At 43.6% G+C, this 5,461-nt stretch overlaps 1 protein-coding gene across 2 annotated transcripts in view; it reads left to right on the plus strand.

Annotated features, from left to right (window-relative positions):
* Nucleotides 1–1,506, plus strand: part of SLC1A3 (solute carrier family 1 member 3) — a 78,271-nt gene extending 76,765 nt beyond the window's left edge. For both annotated transcript variants that reach the window (XM_045566213.1, XM_045566214.1), the window contains exon 10: nucleotides 1–1,506. This exon is cut by the window's left edge and continues 794 nt beyond it. The gene's annotated coding sequence lies outside the window, so the exon portion shown is untranslated.
* Nucleotides 1,507–5,461: the final 3,955 nt, after the last annotated feature.

The following is a 5,461-nucleotide window of genomic DNA, read 5'->3' on the forward strand; positions in this document are numbered from 1 at the left end:
CTCTAGGCCTCAGTGTCCTCATCTATAAAATGAGTGACTTCCCTAGATGCCTCCCTGGTCGCTTCTAGCCCAGACATCCTGTGACATTATGAAAGAGCCTGCCCTCTATTTCCCCGCGGAACACCCGGTAGCAAGTACCAGTCCACGCAGCACCGGGCTTTCAGAAAGGACACTTAGTGGGAGTGACTATTTCTCACTAGGGGCAGGATGGCTGTGTGGTTCACCACGTTCTGTGTTCAAAATGCCAGTTATATATGCAAGTTGCCAGGTGGGAGGCCATTCCAGGAGTGGGATTATTCATAAAAACCTTTGCCCAGTTCTTCCTAACAAAGAAGGTATTCCCTCCATTCCTACTCTTCCCAAACCGAAGGGACTGTGTTGGGAAGGATGTGTCTCCCACCATTCCTCAACTGACGGTAGACTTTTTGAAAATAAAACAGAAGACTAGTTATTAGCAAGGGTGCTCATGGTCGTACTGTGGAACACTCAAGAGCTAGGAAAGAATGGAGCAAAGTTGACCTTATAAAAAATGGATTTTAAAACATTAAGAGTGTAGGTCTTTAAGGAAGAATAAAAAAGGAGAGGTTCATTTTTGGTTTGTTTTGTTTTACCTGAAACACTTTTTCTCTTCAGTTCAAAATCATTCCCCAATGAAGTCTGCATACCAAAATATAACATCACATATATTGTGAAGAAATCAAATGAATGAGCTCTCTGATAGGAATCTATGAGTTGGGTGAGTGATCTGGTATTTGAAAATGTTTTTTTACTTTAATCAGAAGTTCTTAGAATGAGAGAAACAAGATATTTCTTTGTGTTGGAATCCTACTTACCAAGTCATTCAAAACTTTCAGCCAGAGTGGGGTTTGCTTTTGTTTTGTTTGCGTCCCCAAGAGGAATGGTAGAAGATGAATCAGTGTGAAGACGATGTCAGTGAGATTGCAAGAAAAAACAGCAGGGGCATTAGTTTCAGGCAAGGGAGCTCCCAGGTTTAGAGGAGATTAATTTTTACCCTGTCAGGAATATCCAGTCAGAGACGCTGAGTGGGAGCTGTCAGACAATACCAGCTGTGTTTGAGTTTCTGACTGAAAATGGTGAAGAATGGACTTAATTATGCTAACAGACTGAAAATCTAGACATACATCCTTTGATATATAATTAGAGATATTTTTATATAGATCCCGAGCATTATATGTGTATACAAGTTAACATTAGGCAATGGTGGAGTAACCATTTGATGTCAAAACTCTATTTGGGAAATACACTACAAAAGATAATGTACATGGCTGTCATGACACTAGTAGAGCAAAAATTAATCCTGTCAAATTAATTCTGTTACACAATGTGATTTTTTTTAATACTAACCATTTCTTATGGAAAGCAGGTCCTTTAGGGTGATCCTCTCGCCAGCATCACAGGCTCTGCCTACACGTGCACCCAGTGTGGACTGGGAAGCATTACTTTGTAGATGTATTTTCAATAAAGAAAAAAATAGTTTTACATTAATGTCTTTGCATGTTGTTGTTATTCTTCTCCCCAGAGGAGAATAAATTTTCCATTCATTGAAGTATTGCAATGAGCGCAGGGCATGTTGGGGAGGGATGCCACGCAGCAAGGCAAGATGTTAGCTGAACCGGTGGGGTGGGGGGAGCCACAAGAAAATAAGGAAGGACATGCCCCCCCCTGCTCAACTCCAAGAACTGGAGCTGGAAACAGCAGGAGGTGAGGGAAGAAACACTTTGCTGTAATAGCCTGCACTTACTTGTCCGTGTCAGATTTAAATTTCTCCGGTAAATTGAATCATTTCCATGTTGGTATTAGAAAAGTGTAATGCCACCATGGGTTCTTCCAAAAAAGTAATTTCCTGTCTGACCTTCAAATTAGGTAGATTTATCTCTATGATTACTACCACCATTTATGAAAAGAGCTGAATAAGATCTCAAGGGATTTTCAGAAACAGCCATTGTGCCAGTGAACCACTCTACTCATTAAGAATGACTTATGGATGACTAGTAATTTCCTTCATGCTTTTTAATAAAGAATCGGCAGGCGATATCATGAAATCTCCAGATTGAAGTTGTGTCTGGAGACCCTTTAATCTGACCCTCTACCTGCAGATGGCAGCCGCCTAGAGGAAACACTCTTAAGTTGGGTCGGTCCTTGGACGCGTAGGTCCTCCACATGAAGAATTCAAGGTTCAGAGCCCTTGAAATTGTGGGAAAAGTTTTGTGCATTTGTCTTTTCCTGGGGGGGAGGATTCTTACTTTCCATCAACTCCTCTAAAGGATCTATGACACCCCCCCCAAAAAAAATCCACAAATCACTGTGTTCGATCCATATACATCCTAAACTTTTTTGAAGGCATATATGAAATTCACATGACCGATTTGGAAAAAGGTCCCCTCATGGCCTGAGGGGACCGATATTTGCAAACTTGTGAAGCATTCTGGACAGTGAGCAGCATTCTGGGAAGTGCCACAAAAGATTAATCCACTGCTGGGAAGTGCTCCCTCCTGCAGTGACCTGTTTCCTTTCCCTTCTGCGGCCTGAGCTGGATGTAGCCCCCCTCCTCCTGCACGTCTGTGGAGAGGCCGTCGCGGCCGAGGGACAGGCGGCCCCGCGGGAGCGTGCGCAGGACGGACACGCGGGCGTGGAGCCCTACCTACACGTGGGAGTCACGGATCTGGTCACAAATGGAGCTATGAAAGATGTTCAGGTTAACACTTTTTTCTGATAAATCCGTAACAAATTTGTATTTTAACTTTTAAATTTTCTGATAAACACATTTAACAACTTTTTAAAATCCTACCCTCAGAAGTTGGGAGTCATGTCCCCATCTTCCCATATTCGTCCTGTCACCACCACTGTCCGACTCAAGCAGGATTCCCTTTCCCCAGCAAAAGAATCTCACTTTACCCATGAAATCCTTTTTTCTATGCCTTTATTCACATACACCATGTTGAAAACAGAAATTTTAGTGCTGCCAATGGAAGGGGTCTGAAAGAAGCCTGGAGGAGAGACTCGTTTCCAGCTGGAGGGAGGGGACGAGGGGACGACCCTGCGGGGACCGCAGCGCAGGCCCTTTTTCCGGGCCGCCGCGCGGCTGACCCCAGGCTGCTGTCACTCATCCGGCCTCCCCGGCGGCCGCGCTTCCCCCTCTCCCACCCGGGTGGTCCCAGAACTGGGGCAACAATGCCCAGCTCTGTGTGGCCTCGTCCTGGGGCCAGAGTGGTTGGGAGGTGTCACGCCGAGGGCAGGCCCCGAATGAATGAGCCGGCAGGAAAAGAAGGAAGGGAGCAGATGGGCAGTGTCCTGCGAGGGAAAGCGGGACAAGTCAAGTCTCAAGGGACGAGCGAGGCAGGGCCGGGGGCGCGATGCTCACCGTGGCCACCAGGGGGAGCGCCGAGCTCACGTGGTAGTCACAGGTGTGTGCACTAATGGAGCTAGGAAAATTTTTCAGGTTAATATTTTTTTCCCCGGGAGCCCTCTGGGGAACGGCTGAACTTCCTCTTAAAGAGATCCCATGTGCGTAACATCGAACTCCAAGATCTGCACAGCAGAGACGGATCAATCTGTGAAAGCCATCATCAGGCTATTTAAAACTCTTCAGTGCCCCCATTTCACATTTCCCTCTGGTCACCTTGCTTCTGTAGTCACTCCAATGAAGCCCCTTCCTTTCTGGGTATTCTGTTTTACTTCCCTTGTGCCTAACCTCTCTTCTCTCCCATCTCCTCTCTGGAATTCTCATCTTCCCACTGTCACTTAGGTTTCCCAGCCACAGACAGGTATTCAGAAGGTGGCATGGTAACATTTTCCATCGTGTCTACAAAACTGCTATCTCATCCTTCAAATTTCAAACATTCACATTTTGCTGAATTGCACATATAAGTAGGGCTGTCAGATAAAACATGGGACACCCAGTTGAATTTGAATTTTAGACAAGTAACAAATAATGTTTTAGTGTAATTATTAAACAAGAAATAATGTGGCAGTGTAAGTATGCAAAATATTTCATGTATTTTTGTTAACATGGCAACTGTACATTACCAACGAAAAAAAGAACTCAAGACAATTTGTTTGCCTCAGTGAAGTGAATATTACAGGTGAAAGAGTTTGTGTGGTGGGGAGGAGGGTCTTGATTATAAAATGATCATCCTAATTTTGAATTTCTCTCTGGAGGCAAAAACATGCTCAAAAAGGCAGTTTAGATCTGACATTTTCTACTATTTATTTGTTCTGAGGACATTATCACTCACTATGTGCTTGTAAATCTTGTGGCCACAGTTAACAAGACTGATGAATCACCTTTAAGAGTTCACAAAACTGTCTTAAATAAATTAAACAATGTATCAGTTATCCATGCTTGAAATATTTTAAGACTCACAACTGTTTTTCTTTTCTTCCCTTCCCTATTTTCTTCACTCCTTCTCTCATTTCTTACTCTCACCCTCCCCCCACCTCAACATAAAATGTTTTATGTAATCCATTACAGGGCTGAAAATTTTGGCATTTGCATACTGTTTTCCAACGATGGACACATATTTTTTCATTTGAGAGGGCATCTTTTAGAAAAAGCACCTATTTTTTTTTTTTTTTTTCATATTGTGCTACTCAATGTCAATCATTTTCCAGTCACTGTAAAGCTGGGAATGAAGCATTTTCCAAAGTCTTTTCAGGGAAAACTCTAGCTTCCTCCATGGATGGGAATCATTCCCCCAAAAGCCCCTTCTTTAAGCCAAGGCTGAAGGATATGAAAAGCAGGCCCCAATTGATACTGCAGAGGAGAAAAATAAAATCATAAACTCTTTCCCAACAATGACACATGCTGTACCATGTTAAAGATGGCAGTGAGTCTACTGGAAGAGGGTGTCAGATGACAACCTTTGGATTTCTTTTTCAACCGTTTAGCTTTAGGAGATCATAAATGTCCTGAAAGCAACCAGCCAGGAGCTTCCAGACATAGCTGTCGCCAGAGAAAATAAAGATGATTTGGGAGTTAGCTCAGCCCAGCACAATGCACTGATGATCGGTTTGCCCTGGGGAGTACTTAGCACGCAAAGGTTTCATCAGCAACACAAGTCTGAAAACTGTCACCAAATTCCACTGCCTTGGCACTACAGTGCCTCGGTGAGGCATTCTTTCATTTAAGCTGATGAGGAGCTGTTAGCCAAAGAGGTAGGAAACAAACTTGAGAAAATATGTTTGTTAGAAAAATAACATAGCTAGACTAAAAATAGCTTCATGCTTTCTGAAACCTAAAGGCCTTCAGTTTCAGAGTGGTGGTTGAATCCACACCTGTCACACCTGAATTCTTGAGCAGTTCATCAGGGTCCCTGGACAGTGAACCTCAGCGTCCTTATTTGCATGTGTGGGGGTTGGATGAAACCTACCATCTCCCAACCAACTCTCATATCAGGTTGCCATGTATTGGAAGAGACACTAGACTTAAAGTGGACCTTAA

Source organism: Lemur catta, chromosome 12 (assembly GCF_020740605.2).
Source record: "Lemur catta isolate mLemCat1 chromosome 12, mLemCat1.pri, whole genome shotgun sequence".
Taxonomy (NCBI): Eukaryota; Metazoa; Chordata; class Mammalia; order Primates; family Lemuridae; genus Lemur; species Lemur catta.